Raw genomic sequence first — 17,292 nt, forward strand, 5'->3', positions numbered from 1 at the left:
AATAGGTGAGGAAGACAATTGATACAAGATGTGTGAGAGGGAAGCAATAGAGGCCCTGCAGAGATCATCACAAACTGTTCCGTTAGACTACTACTTTTTTAGTAACTTAATTTCTTAGTGTTTTTATATTATTAAATTGTATACATTTATCATTAGAAATCAATAGGGACCGAGTATTCAATACTCAACTTACTCTTAATAGTTGGAAACTGGTTCTGTAATAACCAAAATGCCATAACTTGTGCATCTCTGTAATAAAATAAAATGTGTAAGAGAACCTCCGAGTGATTGGGGCTGTTTGAGTTCCAGGGTGATGTCTGGTTTCCCCGCAGTAATGCTTCCATTAGTATTTCCTTAATGCTTCCATTAGTATTTCCTTAATGCTTCCATTAGTATTTCCTGTACAAACATTGGTGCAAGGTGTTTCGTGACTTTGCTTTAGTATTTTATCAATGGGAGAAGCAGGCCCTATAGAGCAGTGATCCCCTACCAGTAGCTCATGAGTAACATGTTGCTCTCGAATCCCTTAGATTTTGCTCCCAGTGGCCTCAAAGCAGGTGCTTATTTTTGAATTCCTGGTTTGGAGGCAAATTTTGGTTGCATAAAAAACAGATGCACTGCCAAACAGAGCCTCAATGTAGGTTTATAATCCACATAGGGGCTACCAAATGGGCAATCACAGAACTTTTTTGGCAGCCCAAGAACATTTTTCATGAATGTGTTGCTCCCCAACTCCTTTTACTTCTGAATGTTGCTCACGGGTTTTATAAGGTTGGGGATCCCTGCTATAGAGTGATATTGGTGAGAGACACATTTATTGTTCACTAAATTTTTTGCTTTATTGTCAGTCAGGGATTCCCATAGCTGGACCTGTTCCATGTGCACAGTTGTACTTAGGGTGCCCAGGGCCATACACATAAAGGAACAGATACATGGGTAGATTTAATAAGTGCAATGTCAACCATAGATGCAACTCTTTGCACTTTCAGAATGGAGTGTTTCCATCTGGTAGTGAGGTGCACAATATGCAGGTGGGTGGGGCATGGGCAGACACATGTTCCCCCCTTTTTTTTGACCTTGTCATTTTTGGTGCACATACTGTACATGTATCTCCCGTGAGCCGAATGTATCACCTGGTGGAACTTTTTGCTATGTATCAGACAGGGCACCATTTTGATTGCACTTGTGCCTAACAGGTACAATTTCGCACTAGTGATGTACGGGCCGGCCCAAAACCCACGGAATCTGCGGGTCAGTCGAGTTCTGGCCAAATTACACACAATATTCGGGGGATGAGCAGGTTCAGGCTGACCATACCTTGCAGCCATCCCATCCATGACCTTATAGCGCAGGGCCGGAACTAGGGGTAGGCAGAAGAGGCACCTGCCTAGGGTGCAAAGAAGTGGGGGCGCTGGGCAGGTATCTGTTCAAAAGTCTTCTGCTTACCCCTAGTCCGGGTGCTGGGCTCCCCTGCTGCTCACTCTCCCTTCCCTCCGTCACTACATACCCTGCCCTTCCCTTCCCCTTCGTTACTTCCCTTCTCATGGCGCATGCGCAGTCGTGCATTCGGTGGGGGTAGCCGTTCGGTTGCCTAGGGCGCCCTGTTGCCTTGACCTGGCCTTGTTACAGTGCCCACTTTCATTTCAAGTTGCATTGGGTGTGGGTTGACTTTTTGTTGACACATCAATATTTTGCACCCCTTAGCAATCCAGCATTTGTGTTTTCTATATAGTAAATTAACCCTGCAGATCCGTATGTCAGGCAGTTCTATTTGATATCAATAATGGAGATAGCTCTGCCCTCACCAGGGGCACAATTTGCTAACAACCTGAAATATCAGACCCATTCATAGTATCATTAACTTTCAGGGTTTTGCATCTATAATCTCCGATTAGCCTGCAGTGGTCCAGATGCTGTGCAGAACTACAACCCCTAACCCTATAGCCAGGAGGCTGCAGGTGGTTGTGATTGAGGAATATGGGAATTGCTTGTATGCCCCCAAGTGAAGGGAGCCGATTCCACCTTTCCATTGGTCTGCAGCTGCAAGTCCGACTCTGTAGAAGAAAAGGAATGCAGAATTCTGACCCGCTGCTCCATGCCAGGGGGATTCACATAGTCCTGAGTGGGACAATGGGGAAACAGCTCATAATAACAAGGAATAGTGGAAAAAACAAAACTGCATTTGCATTAGAAAATATCTGAAATAACACGTATGCAACCATTTCCAGATGTGGCTCTGACACTCTATGGTGATGAGCTCTGAAAGAATCTGATCTGTTCCAAGCTGCTTGCACCATAACCATCATCCCTCTGGCCGGTGTCACAAGAACGCTGCTAGGAAATCAGATTGACTGTAATTCAGTTGTAGTTCAGTTGGACTGAAATTGACAATATTGGTTTTAATTATTTTTCCATGGAGGCCATACACTAAATCACAATGAAGTGAAAGAAGAATATAGCGCTAGGGGAGAGATCAACGCTATATAAAAGATAACAATGAGTTTGACATATTGCAGTTACTTTCAATATATAGGAACTTATAACCTAACTGATTGCCTTTCAAGTGCTGTATTTTATGTACAGAATTTACTAGATCAACCAGAGGTCTAGCAGCCCTATTACTTGCCTTCATAGTTGTACACCGCAGCTTGTAGCCTCCTTAGGCCATCTTCTGAGTGCTGGTGGCACTGCACGTGCTCAGTGAGAAGATAAGCTTAGGGGTTGTTGACATTTATGAATCAGAAGCATCAAACTGGGCTGTCTAGTGCCAACCAGAGCTGTAACCAGAAGACCCCCCATTAAGACATCAAGGACCCCCTCTCTTGATGAACCCCTTCCACCACCTCCACCATCACTGCATCGGTAAGTTTTACCACGTTTGTCAACTCGCTCACAGCTAGGACTGGGCAAGAGCTAGTGGCAAGAGAACGTCTCTAGTGCCATGGATCAGACCTGGGTCGGCAGAGCCCATGAAGGTCAGGGCCCACCGTCCCTTCAGCCCAATCCAGCTCTGTCAATCAGCAGAAGATGGAAGAGGAGCTTTTGCAGCACCCAACACATAAATCGCAGCATTTGTTAAAGGATAAGTAAACCTTAAAAATAAGTGAATGTAAAATTGACAAGGCTGATGTTCTAAGCATTTTTGCAATGTACATTTATTATTTGTTTTCTTTTAATTCCAAAATATTAACGGATACATGTACTGTTAATATGAATGAATTTTGTTACAACAGCACCACCTACTGGTCATTTTCCCACCAGTCTGACCACCAAGTAGTCAAGGAAGTTGTCAGGAGAAAGAAAGAGGCTGCTCTGATGTTCTTCTGATTAGGAAAACAATTAGAAACCTTTCTCAAATCTTTCCTAAGCAGAAGAACATCAGAGCAGCCTCTTTCTTTCTCCTGACTAACTTCCTTGACTACTTGGTGGTCAGACTGGTGGGATATCTTGGGATTAAAAATAAATAAATAATGAAGGTACATTGCAAAAGCTCTTAAAATATCACCCTTGTCAATTTTACATTAACTTATTTTTAGGTTTAGTTATCCTTTAAGTGTTAATTCACCTTTAAAAGAATTGGAAACCCTCCTCCTATGACAGACAATGGTGGTGACAGGTGGGCACCTCATGACAAGATTGTCATTACTGTTAGTCTTGTCATGCTTTTACTGCAAAAGTATACTATAGGTAGTGTTTTTACTGCCATTGTTCCACCTGAGACCTAAGAAAGATGCCAAGCTTGTCCGCAAGCTGTGGAAAACGCCATGGGAATCATGTGACATGGCAAGGAGCCAGTCTTATAGATATTTCAACTCAAGGCCCAAACTGTTGCACCATGTTGGATGAGCCTTATATAATTAAAGGTGCTACGTTTTCCCAGGTGCAACCAATCAATAGCTAGAATTCACTGGTCATCTGTTTAAAAGCAATCACCTTAATGGTTGCTATGGGTTACTCTACCTGGGCAAACTTAGTGACTTGACAATGATCTTCTGCAACAAGATTGAAGCCAACCTAGAAGTGGTTCTAGCACCAATTCTGTAACCAGTGCCATCTGGCCACTCAAAGTTCTAACAAACTTGTGACTTGACCCAAGTGCCAACCATAATGCCAGCTCACTGATTACTGTCTTTTTGGGAGGGTGATATTGTCCCTTTGAGATCTCATAAAAGTGCATCGCTTCACAGCCCAACATTCCAGAGTTAAAACGTATCTCAAACCTCAGCTATACAATGTGATTATATCGACTTTCTTATCTTATCTGGAAAAGATGACTGTAATGTAATTCTCTGTTGCCAGTCTAGGGACCTGGCTAGCCACACTAGTACATGTGTTTGCCATCATTATGCCCAAGAGAATGGCTCCATTCATATTTAATCATGGCTTTATTGCGCAGAAGTGTGCAATGGTGTGATTTTGTGCTTTGGATGATGGTTTTCATTAAAATTTTTTGAAAATTGTCCAAAACCAAACCAATTTCATGAAAAATTCTTACTTCACAATTTTATCTTGAAAGGCATGCCCTTGTGTTTTCAATCCTATAGGGTGGGGTCTGTAAATGTATGTGTTGTGGGGTTATTGGGATATTTTTGGCATATACTGTAACTGTACAATGCATTTTTGGTTGATTCATTTGACAGTGTTTTTGTACAATCCTTATAGAGATGGCACTCTTTCCTTAGAAGTCCCCTCTAGAGGAGGATTAAAACTCAACAATGAATTAGACTGAAAATGTTGAACTATATGTTTTGATCTTCCGGTACCAGCCCAAGGTCACCACAGTTATTTAGTAGTGAAGATCGTTGCCTCCAAAGATGCTCCAGTAGCTACAGGTACAAATTCTTGTTTTTCAGTTGGTTCCTGTGATACATGAAAATCACAAAGGTCCCTTACCATCAAGTTGAATCACGTCAACACAACATTTGCTTAAGTACCTAGATACTATCTTAGCCAATGGAAGATACTCATAGGATCACCCATTCAGCAGAGCTGTCAAGGGGTTTAACATTTGTGATCTTCCCCCAAAATGTGTGCCACATCTAAATCTCTCTACCCTATCCCTGACACACTGTTATGGAAACAAGTTTTTCTTTCTACTGGTTTGGTGTGTATGAAAACTGTGAAATTTTTGGGTCCCTACTAGTGTACTAAGAATACTGTCTTAAAGGGGATGGTTAGTGTGATTTCCTACCCCTTCAACATAAGTGTAAGGTCATTCAGAATATGTGAGTTTAGGGCTACTCTGATGTTCTGCTTAGGAAAGATTTGAACAAGTTTTCTAATTTTATTTCTTTCTCCTGACAATTTCCTTGACTACTTGGTGGTCAGACTGGTGGGAAAATGACCAGCAGGTGGCGCTGTTGTAACAAAATTCATTCATGTTAACAGTACATGTATCTTTTAATATCTTGGAATTAAAATAAATAAATAATGAATGTACATTGCAAAAGTGCTTAGAATAGGGCCCTCATCAATTGTATATTCACTTATTTTTAAGGTTTACTTATTCTTTAAGGAAGCAAGGTTTAAAAATGTCCTCTGCTGATGTACCATATCAGCCAGGCATGGTGCATGAGGAAGCAAGAGAAGCTTCATATTCACTTCCTGCTATTCAGATCATTTGTGGTCTTTGCAGGAAAGGTAACCCCTTGTGGCTGCCTTAAATGTGTGACAGAGTGGTGGGCACTAGTGATGTGTGGGTCAACCCCATACCTGAGGTGATCAGCAGGTTGACAATCAGTTGGGGGGGGTTTGAGTGGAATTTGGGCAACCCTTGCAGGTTGGGGTTGGGTGTGGGTCAGACTGGGGAAGTGCATTCCTCCACTGCTTCCAAAGATGGGGTCTTGGAAAACAGAGGTGCGCACAGAAGTAGCAAAAAAAATGTGGGTACAAGTTGGGTAAGGCTCCTTCAATGGCAACATTTTGCTGGCTTGGGTCGGGTGTTGGTTAAGGTTTCATGGGTTAGGGTTAGTGTGGGTTGAATTTTTCCTGACCTTCAAACTAGTGGGCACCCATCTGTTGTGTCCCATTCTAGGCTTCAGCTAGTCTTGATCTGCCTCTTATGGAAGAGGTGCAAAGCACAGCGAGGCATGATCACTTCTCTTATGGGCATAATCATTGTTTGTTCAGGTACTAAATGGATTTTGTCAGGGAAAATATAGAGCAGTATACTTTTTTAGGATGCACTGAATCCACTATTTTGGATTCTGCCGAAAACCCCGAATCCTTTGTGAAAGATTCGGCTGAATACCGAACCCCCAAATCCTAATTTCAATATGCAAATTCGTGGTGGGAAGGGGAAAACATTTTTTACTTCCTTGTTTTGGGACAAAAAGTCACGCAATTTACCTCCCCGTCCTTAATTTGCGTATGCAAATTAGAATCCGGATTCGGTTTGGCCGGCAGAAGGATTCGACCAAATCTGAATCCTGCTGAAAAAGTTCGAATCCCGTTCCGAATCCTGGATTCAGTGCATCCCTAATACTTATAACACCATATAAAGTTTATAAAGTTCTTAAAAATGCTAAAATTCTGCAAAACCTAAAGAAAACCTAGAAAACACAAATCCATGTAAGGAGGAAAGGCTGGAAAATTCTTATCACAGTTCACCCCACCCTACATCAACCCCCCCCCCCCGTGACATTGTTACAGAGACTTGTAAGGAAACCAAAAATTGACAATTATTTTTACGGTTCATGCAGACAAGTTTGTGGTAATCGTTCCTCCCATTTCAAGGTCTCTAACAATCCCGCTAGGCGCGCTGTGCTGACAGAATGTTGGTATAAAAATGGCGCTCACTTCTGCATTTGATTTACTTTTAGTTAATAGGAAAAGAAATATATATAGAAATTGTAGACATGTTTGACATGAACTTTTTTTTTTTTTTTTTGAAACGTTCATTCCATGTTGTGTTTGTTGGCTGGTTCATCCAGCGGAGACATCCCTGTTTGCAATGAATCATGACAAATGCACCGACGGATGAATGCCGCGGAATTGAGTGAGGCAAAGCAGGAGGCAGGTACTGGGCTTGGATTCCGGGTAGAAACGCGTGTGCCAGCTATTTTATATTGTTAACATTCCTGTTGAAATATCAGACTAGAAAGATAATGAATAGCGCAGATTAACTGGTACAGTGCGCTTGGGTCCTTAGTATTCTCTACGAAGATCTTATCTAACCATTATTCCATTCTAATCCTTCTAGATCTCTCTGCAGCCTTTGACACAGTTGACCACACACTCCTCCTTGACATTCTACACTCATCTGGCATTTGGGACACTGCTCTTTCATGGTTTACATCTTATCTGTCTGACCGTTCCTTTAAAGTTTCCTTCTCTAACTCTACTTCTACTACTTTCCCACTCTCTGTTGGAGTTCCTCAAGGCTCTGTTCTTGGCCCCCTGCTGTTCTCGCTCTATACAACTTCCCTAGGAAAACTTATTCAGTCATTTGGACTTCAGTATCACCTTTATGCTGATGACACACAACTCTACTTGTCTACTCCTGATCTTTCTAATTCCGTCCTTTCCCAAGTCACAGACTGTCTCTCTGCTGTCTCCTCCTGGATGTCACAGCGCCACCTGAAACTGAACCTTTCTAAAACAGAACTCATTATATTTCCTCCAAGATCTTCCCCTGTCCCTCAGATATCACTCACCGTAAACAACAACACCTTTCATTCCACCACACAGGCACGCTGCCTAGGAGTTATCTTAGACTCTCATCTGTCTTTTTCACCACACATTCAAACACTTGCAAAATCTTGCCGTATTCAACTGCGCAACATTGCCGAATACGACCCTATCTCAGTTCAGAATCAACTAAAACACTGATTCAGTCTCTAATCATCTCCCGCCTTGATTACTGCAACTTACTCCTCACAGGTATTCCAACAAGTCACCTTTCACAACTGCAATCTTTTCTAAACGCGGCCGCTAGACTCATTCATCTATCTCACCGCTCAACATCAGCTGCTCCCATATGTATGTCCCACTGTTCACTGGCTCCCAATCTCTTCTAGAATCAAATTCAAATTACTTACACTCACATTCAAGGCCCTTAATAATGAAACCCCTCCCTATATTTCATCTCTAATCTCCAAATACTCTCCTTCACGAAACCTACGCTCTGCTTCTGATCTTCGCCTCACTTCTCCTCTGGTCACTTCTGCCCATTCTCATCTACAAGACTTCTCTCGGGCCTCTGCTTTTCTCTGGAACTCTCTGCCACAAGCTGTCAGACTTTCTCCTTCTTTCCAAACTTTCAAGCGCTCCTTAAAGACCCATCTGTTTAAAGAGGCTTATTCGATGTACCTTAATTAATCATTGCTGTATCAAAAATGACAAAGTGTTTATATAATCCTAATGTCTCAATTTTACCCTAAACTTTTAGTTTGTAAACCCTATTGTACTCTGTAATCCTTGTCTGTTATCCACCATTTATTCCCTGTTTGCTATAACTGCAGTAAAGCACTGCGTATCTTGACAGCGCTATATAAATAAATGATGATGATGATGATGATGAAGATCTAGATCTAATATCTGGCAATATCCCCATAAAGTCCTGGTAAACAAACGATTCCATATGGATGGCACAAAAATTCTGTTGGATTTCTTATGCTTAAGAATGAATAGAGGTGATGTGGCATTAAGGAGAAGAGAAGTCTCTTTAATTGGTCTGGAACACACCTTTAATCCCCAAGGTCCTTTTGAGGATAACAAAACGGTAATAAATTAATTAAAAGGTGTATTTGGAGACCAAATTAATCTAAATTAATAAGAATTTTATTTTACTTTAAAAAAATTTTTTCATTTAAAAGCTGGCTGGCCAGGAACCCAACATATAACAATATAAATACATAAAAAGATTTTTTTAAATGATTAGGTAGGTGCTCACTTAAAATCACAGTAATAGGAATTTTCCAAATCTCCTAGGTTGTACTGAATGATTCCCCCAGTCTTGCAACCACAATTATGTAGAGCAAAATTGGTGTGCGTTACAGTTCTCCAACTTGGGAGTATTACGGTGTGAGTTATAGTTCTCCAATTTGATAATCAAGTAAGAGGTAGTTTTCCCAAATGGGTTGTCAAACTTATTATGTGGATATATATGTAGAGAAGGTTACAGAAGGGGTTAATTGGGGCGTCCCCCACACCCCCTCTCTTTCCAGTTTCATGTGCCCCCCAATAATGGACCGATCTCACCAGATCCTGTGTTCCGGTCTTTCCTCAAGGTTACAGTTGGGCACGGTCACTTGATGACAGGTCCTTCACTAGGTGGAAAGAATGAAGGGGAGATGTAGTGGAACTACAAATGGAAATAAATAAGGACATCAGGAGGTTTTTGCAAGAAAACAATAAAACGCTTTAATTGTCCAAGACAATGTCCACAGGGTTATGTATTTACAAGGTGCCAAATGCCAGGACAGCTCGAAACAAAGACATCACAAAGTGTCACCATGTGGAGGCAGCTTGGGAAGTTAAGGTTCACCTTATCGGTTCTCAATGTCCCTTGTGGTCCAGATTCTACACAGCAGAAATGGATCAGGGAGAAGAATCTAAGCCAGATTCCCTATTCAGTACAGTGGTCCCTAGTACTAGAGCCTAGGGGAGATGTACTCCCTGCTATCAATCCTTGTTGGAGCACAGGCAGCTCCTTCTATCATGGGGGCAGATTTAGTAACCTGGCGAAAAGTCGCCAGCATCCACTTCGCACCCAGCGAACACTTTGCCAGGCGGTCACCATGGGCGCTGAACGCTGGCGACTTTATGCTATTGTTACTTCAACAATGCATGCATTTTATAGTGAAGATGCGCTAGCGTTCATTTCGGCCTAGCGAAAATTCGCTAGAGGTCTTGCGCTCAGGTTCATTTGCAAATGGTGGGAAATTCAAAGTTGTATGAGCAAATACTTTATATTTACACTGTTCATTACACAAGCCCAGGGAACCTTAAGAAAATAGAGTTGTTATAATGCCCTACACATGAGCTCAGTGTATAGTTAATGTTCCATATGTTAGAAAATGTATGGAGAAAACCGGTTACGTTTTTTTTTTAGGACTTTTGCAGCCAACCACTCTGAAAAAGGAAAAGACGCCAGCGTTTTTTGGACTTTGATGCATTTTCCGCTCACAAAATATAATGTAAGTGACAGAAGATTGAGGAAGATTTAGCTACTTTACAGCACTTCGTCTGGTCTGAGGTGGCAAAGGCAAGTCTGGCGAATTTTTGTGAATTTGCCGAGTAGCGTCCGTTCGCCAGAGCAAAAAGTCGCCTGGTGATAGAGTGCGAATGACCGCTGGCGCCAGTATCTTCTGCTAGCAAATTGACGCTTGCGTTCGTTAGTAAATCAGCGATGTCTTTGCGGGTGGCTAGTGAAAAGTCACTAGCATTAGCCACTTCGCCCTTTAGTAAATCTAGCCCTACTCTAATCTCTCTATCTGACTTTCTTTGAAAGTGCTATAACAATAATTAACCTGTCACTGACTAAAGACTTGTTTACAGGGTTCCTGCTCCCTGACTTGAACTAAAGAGGTTGTCACTTTAGGGCAGCACAGCTTTACTTGTTGATCCCAAGCTCCCTGGAGCACATCTAGCTGGTTCAGCAACTGAAGGCCAAAGAGTGACGACCAACCCTAACCAAACAATATGTTAAAATGTGTCAGGAAGTGGTCATAAGCCTATGGGCCAATAATACAAATATGTAAATGGGTAAATAGATACACTGCTTTTGCCCAGCAACTAGGAACTGAAGCAGTGTAGGCATTTAAAGCCTCAGGGAAGATACATTGGTCCCTACAATAACGTACCAAGCTTTTTTTTACAGCCCATTGAAAACCTGGATTGTATATACGTTCTCTGAATGGCCCCTCTTAAATTAGGATAGTTTGATTTGTGGACCCCAGCAAACTGTGGCACACCCTAAAAAGTAGGTGTGGTTAGATGAGAGGTGTGTCTGGATGTAACGGGGCATGGATTGGAAGTATGGCGTAAACCATTTTCCCCATCGGAATGTTGGAAGGTATGGTAGATTCATTGTTCACTTTCACAGTTCCTGGCAAATATATACAAGACAAAATAATAAGAAATACAGTCAAATCTCTTATTTACATTGGACTGGGTAGTGAATGAGAAATACTTGCACGTTATTTATGAGTGTTTGCGTTGGCTGCCATCAGAATTGATGGATCCCTTGGAAGTGTCCGTCTGCCGTTTTCAGCTGACAGTTCAGAAGCTGCCATATGTGAGTGAGAAGCAAGTCGCTTGCTGGGTTTTCTGCTACTAAGAGCCCCAGAAAAAAGACTACAGTCGGGTGTTTATGCTTTTTCAGTCTATGGGAGTCGTGCTGAGCATTTCTTTTCCTCTTATGAAAAGAAAACTGCAGTGCATTTTCAGTCCAAATCCGGTGACCTCAGCCCTTAGTTATTGTTGGACGTTATCTGCTGCTGGTTAGAGTCTATTTTCATTTTTGGAATATAAATACAACATACTAAAGCTGACAAATATCAAATTCACATTTTTACACTTGAAGGACAAGTATTGAGCCCCGTGCCAAGAATCTGCTGTGCTAGACACAGGGGGCAAAAAACTCTTCATAAAATGAAAAACAAAATCTGCAAGTACGGCCTGAGCCGAAATGCAGAGACGTAAAATGTTTACAAAGACCTCAAAGCAGGTTAAGGAGATTGAGAGGAACTAAGTGAATCCTGTGTCAGCCCTAGTTTGTTGCATGGCAAAGCCATATCTCTGGAAGGTTCTGGAAATCTCATCTAGAGATCCCTTGGTACCATGATACAATTCTTGGTGAGAAAAGGCTGAAATGGAGGCAGGAGCCATAAAGGAAGTCCAGATAGAAGGTCATTGAGGTGGAACCCTCTCAGAACCCTCATTACTGTAAATGTTGTGTTAGTGTGAGGTATAGGACTCATATTTGAAGGCAACAAGAAGGCAAACATGGTTGCCCCCATGGCTACACAGCAGCTTGTTTATATAAACTATAGTAGTACTTATCTGTTATCTACTGTGTATCCTGTGCTTGAATGGCTGCCCCCATGGCTACTCAGCAGCTTGTTTATATAAACTATAGTAGTACTTATCTGTTATCTACTGTGTATCCTGTGCTTGAATGGCTGCCCCCATGGTTACACAGCAGCTTGTTTATATAAACTATAGTAGTACTTATCTGTTATCTACTGTGTATCCTGTGCTTGAGTAATCCAAACTCAAATTCGAAAATTTGTCATACCCTGACCCTGGGAACAACTCAAATTCGATAGTACGCCACCTAAAACCTGAGTTCATGTAGAAGTCAATGGCAGAGTTCCAGTTACCCATTTGAAGATGTTTATGGCCTTCCCATTGGAGAAAAAAGTCGATTCGAGATTAGTCGAATTCGATTAGAGTTTTCGGGTCAGTAATATTAGTTTGAGTTTTAGATGTTTTTTAGAAGTTTTTTCTTAAATAAGATAATATTGAAGTTTCGTGGGTCATTTGAGTTCATTCAAGGTAAACAAAAACCTCTCTAACTTGACCTTTGATAAATATGGCCCTTACAGTTTTTTTCTTGAAAACTGCAGTGTGAAACTATCTTTTATCTGCCGTCTAAACAAAACCCCATTCTGTCCATTGTGTTGAACGGAGCCCAGGTACAGCAGGAAGTGAAGAAGAGCTGTGACTTCCTACTCTGTTGTTGCACAATGCAGTGGCTGAAAAAAGTTCCTCTATTGCTTAAAGGAACAGTAACACCAAACAATGAGTGTTTTAAAGTAACGAAAATATAATGTACTGCTGTGCTGCAATGGTAAAACTTCAAAAGCTCTATAGATAACAGATAAGTTCTGATGAATCCCATTGTATACTACAGAGCTTATCTGTTATCTGCTGTGTATCCTGTGCCTTTTCTCCTTTTTCAGCTTTGAATAGCTGCCCCCATGGCTACACAGAAGCTTGTTTATATAAACTATAGTAGTACTTATCTGTTATCTTCTGTGTATCCTGTGCTTGAATGGCTGCCCCCATAGCTACACAGCAGGTTGTTTATATAAACTATAGTAGTACTTAATTGTTATCTACTGTGTATCCTGTGCTTGAATGGCTGCCCCCATGGCTACACAGCAGCTTGTTTATATAAACTATAGTAGTACTTATCTGTTACCTACTGTGTATCCTGTGCTTGAATGGCTGCCCCCATGGCTACACAGAAGCTTGTTTATATAAACTATAGTAGTACTTCTCTGTTATCTACTGTGTATCCTGTGCTTGAATGGCTGCCCCCATGGCTACACAGCAGCTTGTTTATATAAACTATAGTAGTACTTATCTGTTATCTACTGTGTCTCCTGTGCTTGAATGGTTGCCCCCATGGCTACACAGCAGCTTGTTTATATAAACTATAGTAGTACTTATCTGTTATCTACTGTGTCTCCTGTGCTTGAATGGCTGCCCCCATGGCTACACAGCAGCTTGTTTATATAATTTATAGTAGTACTTATCTGTTATCTACTGTGTATCCTGTGCTTGAATGGCTGCCCCCATGGCTACACAGCAGCTTGTTTACATAAACTATAGTAGTACTTATCTGTTATCTACTGTGTATCCTGTGCTTGAATGGCTGCCGCCATGGCTAGAGATGTCGCGAACTGTTCGCCGGCGAACTTGTTCGCGCGAACATCGGGTGTTCGCGCTCGCCGGAAGTTCGCGAACGTCGCGCGACGTTCGCCATTTTGGGTTCGCCATTGTTGGCGCTTTTTTTTGCCCTCTCACCCCAGACCAGCAGGTACATGGCAGCCAATCAGGAAGCTCTCCCCTGGACCACTCCCCTTCCCTATAAAAACCGAAGCCCTGCAGCGTTTTTTCACTCTGCCTGTGTGTGCTGAAGAGATAGTGTAGGGAGAGAGCTGCTGCCTGTTAGTGATTTCAGGGACAGTTGAAAGTTTGCTGGCTAGTAATCGTTTTGATACTGCTCTGTTATTGGAGGGACAGAAGTCTGCAGGGGTTTGAGGGACATTTAAGCTTAGGTAGCTTTGCTGGCTAGTAATCTACCTTCTACTGCAGTGCTCTGTATGTAGCTGCAGTGGGCAGCTGTCCTGCTTCTGATCTCATCTGCTGACTGCTGCAATAACAGTAGTCCTTGTAAGGACTGCTTTTATTTATTTTTTTGTTGTTTTACTACTACTACTACTACTACTACTATAAGAGCCCAGTGCTATTAGTCTAGCAGTGTTGGGGAGTGGGACTGGTGTGCTAATCTGCTGCTCCTAGTAGTTCAGCAGCACCAACTTTAATTTTTTTTTTTTAATATTCATTTTTTTTTATTTTACTTTTTTTTATTTTACTACCGCTGTAGTAGTGTATAAGTTGACCTTTTAGGCATTATTTGCCCTGTAGGCATTATTTGCACACTGTTTTCTTCAACCCGCCATCGAGCTGTGTGACCTTGTTCACATTCTGTCTAAATATCCATAATATTACCGTCTCCAGAAAAAACACCGGAGTCACTTTTTTCAAGCAGCCATAATATATTTTACGTAATCCGTATCCACCGCTGTAGTAGTGTATACGTTGGCCTTGTAGGCATTATTTGCACACTGTTTTCTTCAACCCGCCATCGAGCTGTGTGACCTTGTTCCCATTCTGTCTAAATATCCATAATATTACCGTCTCCAGAAAAAACACCGGAGTCACTTTTTTCAAGCAGCATTCATATATTTTACGTAATCCGTATCCACCGCTGTAGTAGTGTATACGTTGGCCTTGTAGGCATTATTTGCACACTGTTTTCTTCAACCCGCCATCGAGCTGTGTGACCTTGTTCCCATTCTGTCTAAATATCCATAATATTACCGTCTCCAGAAAAAACACCGGAGTCACTTTTTTCAAGCAGCATTCATATATTTTACGTAATCCGTATCCACCGCTGTAGTAGTGTATACGTTGGCCTTGTAGGCATTATTTGCACACTGTTTTCTTCAACCCGCCATCGAGCTGTGTGACCTTGTTCCCATTCTGTCTAAATATCCATAATATTACCGTCTCCAGAAAAAACACCGGAGTCACTTTTTTCAAGCAGCATTCATATATTTTACGTAATCCGTATCCACCGCTGTAGTAGTGTATACGTTGGCCTTGTAGGCATTATTTGCACACTGTTTTCTTCAACCCGCCATCGAGCTGTGTGACCTTGTTCCCATTCTGTCTAAATATCCATAATATTACCGTCTCCAGAAAAAACACCGGAGTCACTTTTTTCAAGCAGCATTCATATATTTTACGTAATCCGTATCCACCGCTGTAGTAGTGTATACGTTGGCCTTGTAGGCATTATTTGCACACTGTTTTCTTCAACCCGCCATCGAGCTGTGTGACCTTGTTCCCATTCTGTCTAAATATCCATAATATTACCGTCTCCAGAAAAAACACCGGAGTCACTTTTTTCAAGCAGCATTCATATATTTTACGTAATCCGTATCCACCGCTGTAGTAGTGTATACGTTGACCTTGTAGGCATTATTTGCACACTGTTTTCTTCAACCCGCCATCGAGCTGTGTGAGCTTGTTCACATTTTGTCTAAATATTGATAATATTATCGTCTCTAGAAAAACCACTTGAGTTACTTTTTTTCAAGCAGCATTCATATATTTTACGTAATCCGTATCCACCGCTGTAGTAGTGTATACGTTGACCTTGTAGGCATTATTTGCACACTGTTTTCTTCAACCCGCCATCGAGCTGTGTGAGCTTGTTCACATTTTGTCTAAATATTGATAATATTATCGTCTCTAGAAAAACCACTTGAGTTACTTTTTTTCAAGCAGCATTCATATATTTTACGTAATCCGTATCCACCGCTGTAGTAGTGTATACGTTGACCTTGTAGGCATTATTTGCACAGTGTTTTCTTCAACCCGCCATCGAGCTGTGTGAGCTTGTTCACATTTTGTCTAAATATTGATAATATTATCGTCTCTAGAAAAACCACTTGAGTTACTTTTTTTCAAGCAGCATTCATATATTTTACGTAATCCGTATCCACCGCTGTAGTAGTGTATACGTTGACCTTGTAGGCATTATTTGCACACTGTTTTCTTCAACCCGCCATCGAGCTGTGTGAGCTTGTTCACATTTTGTCTAAATATTGATAATATTATCGTCTCTAGAAAAACCACTTGAGTTACTTTTTTTCAAGCAGCATTCATATATTTTACGTAATCCGTATCCACCGCTGTAGTAGTGTATACGTTGACCTTGTAGGCATTATTTGCACACTGTTTTCTTCAACCCGCCATCGAGCTGTGTGACCTTGTTCACATTTTGTCTAAATATTGATAATATTATCGTCTCTAGAAAAACCACTTGAGTTACTTTTTTTCAAGCAGCATTCATATATTTTACGTAATCCGTATCCACCGCTGTAGTAGTGTATACGTTGACTTTGTAGGCATTATTTGCACAGTGTTTTCTTCAACCCGCCATCTAGCTGTGTGTATTATCGTTTCCAGAAAAACCAACTGAGTTTTTGTTGTTGTTGTTGTTTTTTTAAAAATAATGCCAGGCAAAGGCAGGCCGCCACGCAGAGGCCGTGCTAGGGGCCGTGCTGCTATGCAATCCTGTGGCCCTAGCAAATTTCCCAGTTTTAAAAAGCCAATGACCCTGAACTCCCAAAATGCTGAAGAGGTAGTTGACTGGCTTACACAGCACACCCCATCCTCTACCGTTTCTAACTTTACCACAACATCCTCCTCATCCTCCACTGCTATGGCCACCCCACGTAACACTTCCTCCACCACCGGTGCCCCTTCTTCACTGGGGTCAGAGGAGTTATTTTCCAATGAGTTTCTTGAACTGAGTAATGCGCAACCATTATTGCCAGAAGAAGATGAAGGAGATGAGGACCTTACACCAGATTTAATTCTGGCAGAGAACACGATAGAGATGGACATAATGAGTGATGAGGAGGAGGTCCCCGCTGCTGCTTCCTTCTGTGATGTGTCAGAAGAAATTGATGCATCTGAGGAGAATGATGATGAGGAGATTGATGTTTTGTGGGTGCCTAGTAGAAGAGAGCAAGAGGAGGGTAGTTCAGATGGAGAGACGGAGAGTCAGAGAGGCAGTAGGAGAATAAGACTTAGAAGAAGCAGGGAGGACAGCCCGCAGGGATCAGCAGGGCAACAACATGTATCGGCACCTGTGTTCAGCCGGCCAACGCACCCGCCATTGCCGCCAATACCGCCAACTCCGCCAACTTCTACTGTTACCGCCAGATCGCACACTTCCAAAAAGTCAGCAGTGTGGGATTT

Source organism: Xenopus laevis, chromosome 1L, assembly GCF_017654675.1.
Source record: "Xenopus laevis strain J_2021 chromosome 1L, Xenopus_laevis_v10.1, whole genome shotgun sequence".
NCBI classification, from domain to species: domain Eukaryota; kingdom Metazoa; phylum Chordata; class Amphibia; order Anura; family Pipidae; genus Xenopus; species Xenopus laevis.